Source organism: Aulonocara sp. 'chitande type north' Nkhata Bay, linkage group LG6 (genome assembly GCF_057382095.1).
Source record: "Aulonocara sp. 'chitande type north' Nkhata Bay isolate Kocher_YH1m ecotype deep benthic linkage group LG6, A_spYH_male_GT1.1, whole genome shotgun sequence".
NCBI classification, from domain to species: Eukaryota; Metazoa; Chordata; class Actinopteri; order Cichliformes; family Cichlidae; genus Aulonocara; species Aulonocara sp. 'chitande type north' Nkhata Bay.
In genome coordinates this window covers 15,162,116-15,177,301 of record NC_141349.1, presented here as the reverse complement: position 1 = coordinate 15,177,301, position 15,186 = coordinate 15,162,116, and the positions used below count along the sequence as shown (strand labels likewise).

General features: G+C 43.5%; 1 protein-coding gene across 3 annotated transcripts in view; it reads right to left on the bottom strand.

Annotated features, from left to right (window-relative positions):
* LOC147327506 (glutamate receptor ionotropic, NMDA 2A-like) overlaps positions 1 to 15,186 on the bottom strand; it is a 129,806-nt gene that overhangs the window by 57,939 nt on the left and 56,681 nt on the right. The window contains exon 1 of one of the 3 annotated variants that reach the window (XM_086295169.1): positions 6,063 to 6,177. The exons of the other annotated variants lie outside the window; for them this stretch is intronic. The gene's annotated coding sequence lies outside the window, so the exon portion shown is untranslated. Of the gene's footprint in view, positions 1 to 6,062; positions 6,178 to 15,186 lie in introns of those variants that run through there. 3 annotated transcript variants of the gene reach the window in all.

The following is a 15,186-nucleotide window of genomic DNA, read 5'->3' as shown; positions in this document are numbered from 1 at the left end:
GTAAAACTTCCTATTGTCCAGTTCTGGTGAGCCCATGTGAATTGTTGCCTACTGTTCTTAGCTGACAGGAGGAACACATGGTGTGGTCTCCTGCTGCTGTAGCCCATCTGCTTCAGTGTGTTGTGTGTTCAGAGACGCCCTTCTGCATATCTTGGTTGATACAAAGTGTTATTTGAGGTACTTCTGTCTTCCTGTTATCTTGTTTGGCCATTCTTCTCTGACCTCTGATATCAAAAATATTTTTTCAGCTGGAGAACTTTCCCTCACCCATGGTTGTGTGGTGCAATGGAGAATTACACCACTGAGAAAACACCACCAGAAAGACAACACCTTGTTTGTGTAGATCGACTAAATGAGACGTCGCCTGATGTTCCAAATGCTTATGTTAAACGCATGGAGGAAAATCACTAAATAATACAGGAACTTTACTGGCAGAATGGGCCGGGGGGGCACTATGCACGCAATAACAATCCGGTTGTTCAGTCTGACGTCACTAGCCGTGTCTGGGTCTAAACTCCGCTGCAGGTCCATATATCAAACGATCACTATGGCATTACTGAGAGTTGAAAAACTGTCTAAAGTATTTCATCTTTAATAAAATGATCAGCCTTCTCCTCTACCAGGTGTAACAATTGAGTTTAACATCCAGGCATCCATGAAAACGGAATTTATGACATTTAACGGAGTTAGAAGTTAGCAGGGAGTTAGCTCGCTAGCTTCTATCTAAATACAATATAGCATGTCCTGACTGCGGGGTTTTGGAAACAAATTAAAACGTACAGCTCTGCTATCACTTCCAGCATAAATGAAGACAGAAAACTAAACAGCAGTGACGTTTGTAGGGTTACTGAAGTTGGGCTAGCTGGTATATAATGATGTGCTACGTGACCGCTAGCGACACAGCTATGTTAGCATAATATAAACAAGCTAACTTTTTTTCCACTCGATAAAAGTTAACGTGAGTGTTCTCGGTGGTCAGGAACAAATGTAATCGCATGGCAGGATGCTGTAAAAGGACCAAACTTCAGCCAGGAGAACAACTGAGATAATCCATCCACAATACGAGGTTAGTCATTCATATACTGCTGCATGGGCTGGGCTGTAGTTACATCGTAAGGTTTTAAAAACTGAGCTTAAATAAATGATTAGCGGTAATAAAAGCCGAGGGAGGTCAACAGTGGTCGCTGACTGTTTTAGGAGCTTTTTGAGATCAAATAGAAGAAAATACATAACATTAAACATGTTAACAACACAAAAGCCATATTAAACGCAGACTACTTTAGACCCGGAAGTAGGATTCGTCGCGTCATCACTGAACAACCGGATTGGTCCATGTACAGTACACATAATGAATCTGTCGTAACATATTTGGCAGAAATCTAAGCATTACTTTTTTGGATTTTTCATCTTCTGATGAACAAAAGCAAATCTGAGAAAGTTAAAGAGTTAACAAATGGTTAATGCTTTCCAATGCTGGTAATTTTTTTCGGCTCTGAATAAAACTTCTTTTAGTTATTAGTTCAATGCAGGATTTCACAACATGCATATTAACTGCAGTGTTAATAGATAGTGATTTTGGAAAAATTCTGCTGAACACGCATGCTGCGGTGTTTGTAAGACAGAAAGGTTTAATAGATTTATATGAGAGAATACAAAACCCGGGCAGTAAATACTGCTTTCCTGACACATGTTGCTGGTGTCACAGAGATACATGAAGGTGCCCTTTGGTGTCTGTGCCTTCATGCACTAGCTGCAGAGAGAGAGAGAGAGACCTCTTTTAAAAAGCGAGAAAGTCCGCATTGGAAGTTGAAAGGGTGGAGATGGAATCAGTCACGTCTGCCATCAGAGAAACTGGTTTGCTTCCTGCTTTGCACTGAGTTTATCTTTTGTTATCATCCATTCACTACATTTAAGCCCCAACCCCCAACAAAAAAAAAGCAAAAAACAAAAACAAAAAACAAAAAACAAGCCTACTTGTACCCTGAATGTTTGCGATGCTTACCTAGTGTTCAATTTTTTTTCTTTACAAACATCCGTATGCATGAGTTTGAAAAGAAACCTGACAGAGAATTAATGACATTATGATGAACTGGATTTCCTGCTTCACTTCCAGTTTGTTGTATTTCAGTTTATGAGAATATTAGGGGTGCACAGCAACAAAGTCCTGGGTTAGAATCCCTTTTGTGTTTAGTTTGCATGTTCCTCTGCAGAATTTCAAGCTTGCTCCCACATACATGTATGTCAGGTCAATGGTGATTGTAAATCGGCTGTAGGTGCAAATGTGACCCCTTTGATAGACTGGAGACCTGTCAAAGTTACACTCTGTTTTGGCTGGGATACCCCCCTGCGACCCTAAATTGGATATGCACTTAAGAGAATGGATAGATTTGAATATAAAAAGTTTGTATCTGGTCCCTGGGCTATTCAGTTTAACAGGCAGTGTCGACCAAAGCAACTGGAGACAAACCGTTTGACCAGCTGGGAGCACTTGGCAGCACTTTGGAGGTGTAGCGGAGCAGCTTTCTTTGCTATGATACAGAATATCCACAAAGGTATTTGTACAGGTAGATCCACAGCTAACAAAATGTTCCTCCGTGTGAATATTGTGGCCGTGTGGTGGTGCCATTTACTACAGATACGGACACTCATAGAGCAGCAGTGTTAATTTCTCCTTCACACTTGTTTGGCACTTGAACTTGCAGGATGTGACCATTGATCTGTGTCATATTTGCCTCCTTCCTCATCCACTAGGACAGCTGGGTAAATTGACAGTGACGAGCACACGTACCTGAAGTTCAACGTTTTTCATTTCTTGCTTTTTCAGCGTTAATGTGAAAAAAACTAAACAACAACACTCGGATTGCAAAGATGTGAAAAAAAGTCCACCTGCTTCGGGTAAAAACCACTTTGATGGACACACACACCCCGAGAACATATTTAACATTTTGTGAGAGAAAAGCTATGTGACCCGACTGAATTTAATTACTGTCACTGTGACAATGGCCACTTAATTATTTAGGGATCATGTGAAGGGTAGAGGGAGAGGTTTTGTCATCCATAGGGTGACGTAAGAATGGTTTTTAACGGCTTACTGTGGCAAAAAACATTCATTTAACTTCACAAGTTCGTCCATTAATTAACGTTTCTTTTTATTTTAAACCCCCCCAAAGATTTAGGAAGGTGTTATTTCTATAAAACGCCTACACAAATTGTATAACTGTCATTTATTTCATCTTTAGGAACGAATCTGCAAAAACTACTGTGACGTGTGTCTCACTGTAAACGTGCGGTATCTGTTCATCGCGTTAGTGACTCGAACATGGGGAAAAAATGGCAGAATTAGCTGTTGTGTATGTAACCAAATGATTAAAGATCTGCTGTTTGGCAGTGATGAGCTGCTGCAGTATCTTTACACTATTAATCATCTTCACCGTGACTAACGCTGATGGTGTCACACAAGCACCGCCTAAGACAGTCCATCTCATGAGATCACAAACACACAAACACACACACACAAAACTCTCCCTCTCTTTCTCTCTGAAGGGTTCGTACTGTACATCTTCACATCCATTTCTCTCTCACACTTGTTCTTTCTCTCTCTCTCATCTTTTCAGATCACCTCATACTTAACTGTTACCATATATGGTTCAATTATTCTACAAGCGCTCTCAATCTCCTCCATCTCTCCCTCTCTCTCTGCAGTACTGTTCTCTTTGCTCTCTTTTTCTCTTGAACACTAAAACGACTCTGATCAACTGTTTCTCTGTCTTTCTCTCACCATCTCGCTTGCTGTAGCCCCTCCAACATTCAAGCCCCCCCCCCCGCCCAAATCTCCCTCACCATCTCTTTCTCTGCTGTTACAGCCTCCCTCATCCTCTCTCTTTCTCTTTCTCTCTCTCTGATCTGCTCTGAGAGTGTTATTTATACAGCAACAACCCACGCAGAGTAGAGCAGAGCAGAGCAGAACAGAGCAGTGAAGGGAGTTTGACTTGCCAAAGTGGGCATCACCTCAGAAACACAAACAAAACTCTTCTTTCTTTTAATCCATCTATGGCCACGCCGCTGCGCTTCTTTATCTTTGCCTCATCAAATGCTTGCAGTTCACACTCTTAAAGCGAGGTATTCTTAATAGTTCAAGGGCAGCAGCTTAAAAAAATGACAGTAAACAGGATAAGAAATGACTACGTAAAACATGCAAGCTCTCCTTCCAGTGTAATATGGCGGAAACTGTTTGAAGTATTGCAAAATATATTCAAGTATAATTATCATAAGGGATTAATAGCGAGGTTGTTGAAAGCTGTCTAAAAAGCGTTTGAAGGCTTTTTTTTTTTTTCCTGCAGCACATTTTCCTGATTTGGATACTGAAACATCATATTATGTGAAGTGAGTCAGAGCTCTGTATGGAGGTCAGAGAAGTGGGACTATGACTCAAAGGTTGCTAGTGTGAATTATTGACTGGCTGGGAACATCTAATAAAAAATAACATGGATACTCACTCAAGTTTAGTTGGATAAAAATAGAAAAACAAATCCCACTGCCTACCCTGACTAACATGACTTCCTCGCTTATCTGTACTCTTTTTGAACTCACACATATTGTCCTTTTTTTTTCTTTTTCATATTTTAGAACAACACTTTTAGTGTGGGCTGCAGCTACTATGATTGGCCCTGACAGGGATAATAGGTCATTTTAAGAAAATTCAGCAGGAAACCATTTGCTAGACTTACCCTCACAGAGCACGGTGATAATGTAAATGACCTGTGTTTGTATAGCGCTTTACTAGTCCCAAAGGACCCCAAAACGCTTTACACATCCAGTCATCCACCCATTCATGTACACATTCACACACTGGTGATGGCAAGCTACATTGTAGCCACAGCCACCCTGAGGCGCACTGACAGTTGGTTAAATTAGCCCAGAAATCAGCTTCAGTCAAGTGTGAAAACAACAACATACATACATATATATATGTGTATATGTCAGTTATGTCTGAAAATGAAATCTGTGTGTCACACTCCAATGACCATTAGATTTTAATCACTTTAGGCAACAAACACACCGTCAAGTACAAACAAGGCTATGAAGGCACATGAGAAGGAGACTATAGCAGCTGTTGATGTGCAGCCCAAAACTAAACAAATGACTTCACTGAGCATCACTGAAGCACTCACTAGTTGGACTCCTTATGACAGGAAAAGGAAACGATGGATAGAAAGTACTGATGCGGCTTAATGGAGATATAGGACGGCTTTAAGCAGCTGGCTAAAATGCTCAACTCAACATACAACAGCCCAGGTAGAAAATAAGCTCCTGATGAGGAGAAGGTTATTTTAGTTATCTTTACACTAGTCTTATGTGCAGTTATGTCACAATTTTACATAATTTTTTTTATGGGAAAAACGCTAATGACGCCACTTTTGAGCTTGTGTTTGACTTATGTTGTATCAATGGATATAATGCTGTGTCACTACCGTTACACTATAATGCTGCTGCTGCTGGCACCTTGTTTAGTAGATTCACACTTTGAATTAGGCAGTCTGTCATCTACGACAGCAGCTCGTTGGAAACAAAGGATGGAAAATGCTCTTCATGTTGTTTGCACTAACAAATGCTGCTGCCTGCAAGCTGCAATCTTAGTATGTTTGTGTTCTGTATCATCAGAAATATCGTCATTTCAAATTTCCCTGAAATGTTGTGATATCATTTTTAAGCTATATCGTCAACTTCTCATGAGCAGAAATTTTTAATTATCTTTTGTTTTTTCATAGTAGACTTCATTGTGGCTTAATTAACATATTCCTCATGGATATTTTTTTAATTAAGTTAACTTTTAACTCCCTAATCGTTTCAGCTCTAGTTCAGGTAGCTCAGCTGGTGAAGCTACTACAGGGTACGGTACTGTCAGTGCATAAATATCAATTTTGTGAAGCTGCCAGTTTTTTACAGGACTATAACTGAATGTGAGCAAATATAATGGACAAGAGACAATTTCCCAGGTAACATCCTTCAGCCACTCTTAAAGGATCCAGTGGCATTGACAGACAGTTATAAAATATAATTACCTTTTTCTTTCGGATTCCTTTCCAAGGTGACACTTCCAGTAGGAAGCACCAAGGACAGTTTCTGCCTGGACACGCTGACCGTTCTTGGAAATTTTAAGGCCAGCAAACCTGTGGATAACCACAGTATCCATATCCCCAATTTCATTTCTCAGAAACAAGCTCAGGCTCCTGAAAAACAACAGATGAGGACTGTGGTTTATCTTGACCAGCACACTGTCTCTTCTAAATTGGCTCTGCCTCTGCCACCACATTCTGGTGCAGCACCCACGTAGCAACACCACTTGTCAACTTCCTGGCCCCTCTTTTACACTCATAAGTGACAACGACCCAAAGGTATTCTAACTCCTTCACCTGATGCAGACGCTCCCCTCTGTCTGAACACAGCCAGCCACAACCTCCGATTTGGAGGTGCTAACCCTTTTCTCACCAGTCAGAAGTAAAAAGCTCAAACTGCACACTGGAGGTCGCGGACTGATGAAACCAGAAGGACAGCACCATCTGTGATTTAAAGAAAGCAACATAAGTGGAGTTTTTTTTTCTTTCTTTTCAGCACACCGCACCACAGCTGCAGCTCCCTGCCTGTCTCACATATGACAGGAAACCAGGTAAAAATGCAAGATCCTTGTATTCTTGATCTGTCTTGAACATATTAAATATAATGGCAGGTATAACAAAACAGCATTCACTTTGGTATACAAGAACTAAACGTGTCATATTAGGAGCTCGGTGCACAAAATTGTCCAGTTTGCCCGTACGAAATAAGCCTTAAATCAATATCACAGGTGGTGGGGTCACAACACGGCAGCTTCCTGTTGCTTTTAGTCAAAACACAGACACTAAGTGTACAGCTTGGCTGCAAGCTCAAGTCCCCAGCCCAGCTTAAAGAAAAGGAGCCACTAAAAGCAAACTAACTGCCACAAGTACTGAAGATAAAAGTCTAACAATAAAATATGAGATATTCTGACTTAAAAGATATAACTCAAGAGACAGTTTCTCTGCAGCACAGACACATCTGCATGCATGTCTCACATAATTATTGGTGATTGAAAATAACATTTAGTGCTCCGTTGCTATAGAAAGGAGAAAATTGAGTCTAAAACAAACCGAAACGACAAAAAGATAAAGGCTCTCCTACCATCTAATTAATACTTCAGTTGACTTCACTAACTAATTGCATCCTCTCAGCTTTAAGGTATAGCTAATCAGTGACATCAGCTGCCATATGGTGACTATAAAGTCACACAATCTCAGAAATACAGGTAAAGTAAAAGTCCATCTATGTCTCTACACATGCAAAATGCACAGGGCCGATTAGTGCACCTTAAAGTAACCATGTGCACATTTTCAAAGGATTAAAAAAATACATACACATATATTCTTCAGCAGTTAACACATATTTGCACCATGTTTGATCTTTTTTTTATGGCGCTGTTTATTTGCTTATTATTTGTTTATGTCAGTCCTGTGAGAGACTGGCAACCTGTCAACATTTCAACAGTCTACTCCACCTTTCCCCCTTGATGGCAGCTGGGATAGGCTCCAACTCCCACCCGCAACCTTGAATTGGATAAGCTGAAGAAACTGCGTGGATGGGTACTCGGGCTTCCTCCCACAGTCCAAAGACATGCTTGTTAGGTTAATTGGTGATTCTAAATTGGCCGCAGGTGTGAATGTGAGCACGAATAGTTGTCTGTCTCTTTGTATTAGCCCAGCAGTAGGCTCACTGCCTATCCAGGGTGTACCCAGCTTCTTGTCCTATGGGGTACGCAAAAATGCTTTTTTCTCTCGTTACATAACAGTGCAGCACTTCCACCAGGGGTTGGATGTCAGTTTTATCATGACTCAGAAAGCTAGGGCCAAAAAACGATCCATTTATTTTGCAAAACAAGCATCCGGAGACATAACCTGGAGGGAGTTTGGGGGCTTTCCCAAACTCCCTCCAGTTTGGGAAAGTTTTTTCATTTTTTTCATTAACCCTAAACTGTCTTCAAGTTGATGTGACTGAATAGCTCACACGACACCCCCCTATGTCACCTTCTACAGTAATGTGCTTTATACCTTATTTTCTGAATGCAGAACACTCGGCTACAGCCAGTGTAGTAAAGAGATAATCATGTAAAAGCACCTGGAGAGACTGTGTACTCCTGAACAAATACATGGATACTTCCCTGCATTTAGAGATGGGCTGAAAGCCTGATATTACTCAAGATCAATGGCTTGGCATTTCCACTCTCTGTGCACGATAAGCTACAGACTAAATGAAATGTCATGAGAGAAACATGAGCAAATATTAAAAAAAAAAAAAAGCTGAGTTGTTCGTTTGAATGGAGATGCAGCACACACAGAGAAGTCAGCTCTCCAAGGCATATAATTGAACAGCACAGCTGCATGTAGTGTTTTGTTACCAAAACTATCACTCTGCTTTTGTTTTGCTATGTCCTCATGTCCTTGCAATTGTTTCCAGTGTCCGTGTCTCTTCTTAGTTTCTGTGTCTCAGGGCCAGTTGGTGTGTTTTCCCTCTGAGGGAGAGAGAAACTTCTTAACATGGAGGAAGAGGAGTGGAACTGACATCAACATGGTATGCCTCTGACACAGGCTTCACTCAAATCTACTTTTTCTCTACCTTTTCTTTGTCTGTTTCCCCCTCTACCACCTTCTTCCTCTCTCCCAATAGATCGCATAAAGCACGTCGAGGGTGGATGCCTCGAGGTATGTGCTCACAGTCTTAGCACAAATGGTTGCCCGCCTGTACAGTAGATAGTGGTGAGAAACACTATGTTGCACGTATGCAGGTTTAATCATTCATTGTATCTGTCTATTATGTAGAGCAACAGCTCATTTGTAGCTGTTACATATGTCAGTAGTTATGTCAGTGTTACATATGATTGGGCAACTTACGTAACGAATGCTACTGGGCTGCTGTGGTAATGATAATCAGGGATTGTAAATATAGTACCACATATTCATGAACCCATTAGCAAGTACAAAGAGTTTTTTTTTAAATTTATCTTTCATGTACACCAACAGAGCTAACTTATACAGGATACATTAGCTCAGCATTCATAGTTTAGGATGTCCATCACAAGCCCCTGGAGGCTGTTCAGTGACCCCCTCGCAACATCCAGGCCAGTCTTGATTTGCCTTGATTTGTTGCTGGAGGTTAAATTGGTGTCAAAGAGGTAGACACTGCTGTCTACCTCTTTGTCTGCAACTATTCCCCAACTACTCACCAAGCAGTAGCAAACCTGTAAAAAGGTATGTTTGAAAGTAGAAACAGTTTGCCTTCAAAGGAAAAATAAGTGCCTTCAGCCAACGTGGTTCAAAGGGCACATGTTTGCAAACAATCTATAGCAACTAAAGCAATCACAAAGAGCTTTCTGCTGACACCAACATGGCCATTGGCTGCCCACTGCTTCACTGAGTGAATGGGTTAAATGCAGAGAGGAATTTCCCCACGGGATCAGTAAAGTATACATTATTATTATCACTAGTATGTCAGACCAATGACATATGTTATATAAGTTGCGCAACAACTAATTGTTCCTGAACTAAATTAAATTAAAACAGCAACAGGACTTTCTTTCATGAAGAATTATCTCATATACCTTGCATATTATATTCAACCTGCAGCTCCAGTGTTTAACTACAATTTAATAAAATGGATCTAAAAATCTCCTTCTTTCAGTATTTTGCAGTTGCTTTCAGTTGCGAGATGAGTGATGTAAAACAGAAGCTACTGGTCCCTCATGTCTTGTGACTTTGGCAAGCACCGTCCTAACTGTGATTGATTGGGTTACATGGCAGCTGCAGTAATTGGCATATCAAAACAATCGAAAAGTTAGGAGGTGGTATTCCACCTATGGAGAATATCTGCTCTGGAGAATTCAGCCCTTTGTTCACCAAACCAATTACCGTGAGTGAGAATTGCAGCAGTAACTCTACAGTAGAAGTATCAATAAATACAGAACTTTTAGCCTGCCACCTATCTTTGTTTCAGATAATTACCCAACACTCTGCTAGTCAATAGATGTTTCTTCTGGCAGGGCTGGAATAGACAAGGATTATTACAGACTGTGATCGGACCCAGATTTTATAAAAGTTTTTGGGGGATTATAAAATTAATCTTAACTACTGGGGGTTAACTAGGAGGGGAGCACTCATTGGCTTGAGAACTGAAAAATATGGTAGCATTTTAATGTTATTTTTACCACCACTGAGTCTTTGCATACAGTAAGAGTGTGACTGCTTGATTAGCTGCCTCTGCCTGTCATGCTTTCCTGCAGCAGAAGAAAGAATAAGCTGCCTGTTTGCAAAGTTTAATGAATGCAGTATGAGCCTGAGCCTGTAACGCAAACAGGTCCTATTTATTCAGGCCTGAGCTCGGGTCCAGATAAACAATCCAAAAAAATGTTCGAGTATGCATTTGCCTTGAACTTTAAAACTATAATCTCATAATAGTTTTATTACCTCCTAATTAAAATATGCTCTGAACGTTGGGCCGCTATTTTGGCTTGGGGGTGAAGGCATGGCCAATGAACTGCAATGTCCCTGCTTTGCATCCACTGCTGACCTTTGTTGCGTGTCATTTCTCATCTCTTCTCCTCGCTTTTTTCTCGCAGCTACTCCTCTTCTGCCATCTGTCTAATGAAGGCAAAACAATGCGGTGAAAACACCTTTAAAAACGCTCACGATGCATCAGCTATCTAGTGGTTAATGCAGTGTTCTTGTCACCAGTCTTCCGCAAATCATCAGCCATCCATCTAATCCAGGCGAAATCCTTAACTCTCCTCCCAAGAGAAGCATCACTGCCGTCTGCCGAGCGGCTTAATGGACAGGTTTGTTCAATCGACACATGCATAAAACACTGCTTCAGTTCATATCAGGTCAGACCCAGTCAGGCTGTGTCGTGCACCTATTTTCACCGTGTTGTTTAATTTGCCCCAGTTTACTACCAAAAGTATGAGCATGTGTGTGTCTGCATCATTAATTAAGTTATTGGAATAATAACGAATGTCAAAAAGATACCATGAATAAAGAGTCACCATGGCTTCTGGTTTAGTCAGTGTTTAATTGCGCTGATTTGTCTTGATTTTAATTCCCATGGAAGCCTTCGCGTCACTGTCTAACAACTTAATTAGGAAATGTACTTTCCTAACGCTGATGATTTGGATGATGCTGTTCTTAATCTGTGGTGCTGAGCACATGTTTTCGCAACAACAGCTCTTCACTGAGCCGAATCGCTGATAATATATTCAAACAATAACTTTGAAATGAAATTCTACATGATTAGTGGGATTTTGAAGGCAAACACTGCAGTGAACAGCTTTGTTTTTCAGGGGACGGACCACTTTAATTACACAGCAGATGTTTACATTATTAATGTAGATGTTATTTTACCGTTCATTAGCATATAATATGAACACTGTTTCCATATAATCTGAATATTGCGCAGAGACATGTGAAATCCTTTTTAATAAAAATAAAAAAATACATAAAAATCTAATTACAGAGAATGACCTCAGTGCTGCTGTGATGACTATTATTTCCTATTTCCTGACATCAGAGATAAAAAGAGCTCTCTAGTCTTCACAGTATCTTCACCACCCATCACCATCTAAATCCTTGTCATTGTTATCTTCATCGCTGTCATCATAGTCGTTATCATCTCTGACATCACTGTCATTATCATCGACAACTGGAGCTTAGAAGTCCATATGTCAAAGACTTGGACTATTCTGATATAAAAGGCTATTAAGTTCTTTGTCCTGATAGACAGTGACAGTGGTATGTACTCTCGTCAATGCTGATCTTCTCCTGGTGCTACGAAGAGGTACTTAATTCTCAATCCCATAAATTCACTCATGCACAGAAAACACTGTGTCCTCATAAAGTGCAAAAAAAAGGTTATAAAATCAATTTTGCTGTGAGCAACATATAAAAGAGTTGATTTAAATACTCTATGTGTCATGGTCCCTGTGCCCCGCTGGTCAATCCTCTATTGGGCAATATGTTTGTGGTTTGTTTGCTCTCTCACCCTCTCTCTCTCACTCTCTCTCTCTCTCTCGCCACGGCGATGCTCACTGCGGGCTCCCGCTGCTGGCCCACACACCTGCTCATCACCACACCGGCCGCTGATCCCAGCTGATTACTGCACTACTTAGATGGCGAGTCTGCACTAGTCTTCGCTGGATCGTTGAGCTATCAGTGTCAGTTAGACTTGTGTTTCGGCTAACCTTCACCTTGAGAATTTCTTATTATTATCCTGCTAACCCGACGTTTTTTGTGTAGATCGTTTTTGGAACCCGATGCGGAGAGGAGTGATTGAAGGGGGAACTTTTTGTACAGAAAGTGTGGAACACCCTTCTCCCAACCCTGTTTCCCACGGACCCTGGCGACCCGGACCCGTTTCCCCTGCACGTTGTATATAGCCACTTGGTGTATGTGTTCACTGTAAATAAACGCACTGTCCTTCGCTTAAAGGAAAACCCTGGCCTGCGCCTGAGTCTCTTTCGGAACCCCTAACAGAACGATCCAGCCATTATGGACTCAGCAGGACAGGACCCCGTGGGCCGGGCTCTGGCCGCCCAGGAAGCCGCGCTGGCCCGCCATGAACAAATGCTCGGGCAGCTACGGCAGGATGTCGCCGCATTGACCCTGGCGGTGGCGCAGTTAATACCGCTGGAGGGAAATGCGCAACCAGGGAATCCCCAGCAGCCCAGCCCGGCTCCCCAGGCGGCACCGCCCGCCGTAGCGTCAGGTAGCTCACCGCGGGTCGGTACGCCGTCTGACGGACCTTTACCCACACCGGAACCATTCTCGGGTGAGTCTGACAAATGTGCCGGATTTTTGGCTCAGGTGTCTCTGACGTTTCGCGAGCTGCAGCGTTTTCATAGCAACGATGGGGCGAAGATCACTTATTTAGTTCAACTTCTGAGGGGCCGTGCACTAAAGTGGGCCCAGGTTGTGTTAAACTCTGATCCTGTCATCACCTACGCTGACTTTCTCTCCAAATTTAAGAATGTGTTTAACCCAGGCACCGGGGCAGAGGCCGCTGCTCTCCGTCTCCTCAACTTCAAACAAGGTAGGAGAAGCATGTCTGATTACGCTATCGACTTCTGGATTCTGGCAGAAGAGGCAGGGTGGAATCAGGAGGCGCTACGGAGCACGTTGCTGAACAATATCAGAGAAGAATTAAGGGACGAGCTAATCATGCGTGATCTCCCTGCCTCCTTTAATGAGCTAATGTCCCTGTGCATTAAGGTGGATGAGCGGTTACGGGCTCGCCGGTCGCAGCGGAACTACAACCTCCATGAGGCTGCGGGAGTCTCTGGCACCGGCGCCATGGCGGATGCCGGCCCCTCCCGGACTCACGAGAGCGGGGACGGAGAGGAACCCATGCAGCTGGGCGGCTCCCATCTCACCGCGGCGGAGCGTCAGCGCCGGATTACCGCCGGTGAGTGCCTCTATTGTGGTCACAGGGGACATGTTGTGGCTACCTGCCCTTCGCGGGCAAAAGGGCGCGCCCGCCAGTGATGGTAGGAGTACTGGTGGGCGAGCTGAGCCAGGAAGAAGCTCCTCCCCGTTTAACACTACCGGCCACGCTTTCCATTCACTCTAAGAGCCGCTCCCTATCGGTGTTAATCGACTCTGGGGCGGAACAAAACTTTATTGACTGTCAGTTAGCCCGGCAACTTGGGTTACTATTGGAGCCCCTGCCTCATGCATTACGTGTTACGGCATTGTCAGGTCAACGCCTTCCAGACATCACTCTGGTGACGGAGCCTGTCGAGCTCACCCTCTCTGGCAATCATTCTGAAGAAATCTGTTTTTTGGTGTTTAAAGCAACTCGCACTCCACTAGTTCTCGGCCATCCTTGGCTACAACAGCACAACCCTCACATAGATTGGCTAAAGGGGCGTGTCACTGGGTGGGGGGAGGACTGCCACATGACCTGCCTTAAAGCAGCCTCGCCTCCAAGCACTGAAACGCCCTCTCCTGGGGTATTGAAATCAGCTGATTTAACTAATGTGCCCTCTGTTTATCACGGCCTAGCTGAGGTGTTTCAAAAGGCCCGCGCCCAGTCACTTCCTCCGCATAGACCCTATGACTGTGCTATCGAACTGCTCCCGGGAGCTCCTTTACCCACCAGTCGGCTATATAGCATCTCACTTCCAGAACGAGACGCTATGGACAAGTACATCACGGAATCCCTGGCTGCCGGCCTCATTCGGGCCTCCACCTCTCCAGTCGCGGCAGGCTTCTTCTTTGTCGAAAAGAAGGATAAAACCCTCCGGCCATGCATTGACTATCGCGGATTAAACAACATCACAGTAAAAAATAAATACCCTCTGCCGCTCCTCAGTTCGGCCTTCGAGCTCCTCCAGGGGGCTACTGTTTTCACCAAACTGGATTTGCGAAACGCATACCATCTGGTTCGCATCCGTGAGGGCGATGAGTGGAAGACCGCCTTCAACACCCACCTCGGCCACTTCGAGTACCTTGTCATGCCCTTTGGTCTCACTAACGCCCCTGCGGTGTTCCAAGCCCTGGTGAACGACGTGCTCAGAGACTTCATTAACTGTTTTGTTTTTGTCTATCTAGATGACATCCTGATCTTTTCCAGAAACCAATCCGAGCACGAGACCCATGTCAGACAGGTCCTGCAACGACTCCTCGAAAACCGATTGTTCGTCAAAGGAGAAAAGTGTGAGTTCCACGTCTCCACCGTTGCATTCCTGGGGTACATAATCGACCAAGGAAACCTCCGCCCGGACCCTGTGAAGGTAAAAGCCGTTGTTGAGTGGCCGGAACCTCCTAATAGGCACCAACTGCAACGTTTCCTTGGGTTTGCCAACTTTTACCGGCGGTTCATTCGGGACTTCAGCCGAGTTGCCTTGCCGCTGACCCAGCTAACCTCTCCCAAGCTTCCTTTTCAGTTGAACAAAGAAGCTCAGGCAGCTTTCCAAGAACTGAAGAAACGATTCGCCTCAGCCCCCATCCTGATCCAACCCGACCTCACGCAGCCATTTGTGGTCGAGGTCGACGCGTCCGACTCAGGGGTTGGAGCGGTTCTGTCGCAACGGAAGGACGGTAAGCTCCACCCTTGTGCCTTCTTCTCCCGCCG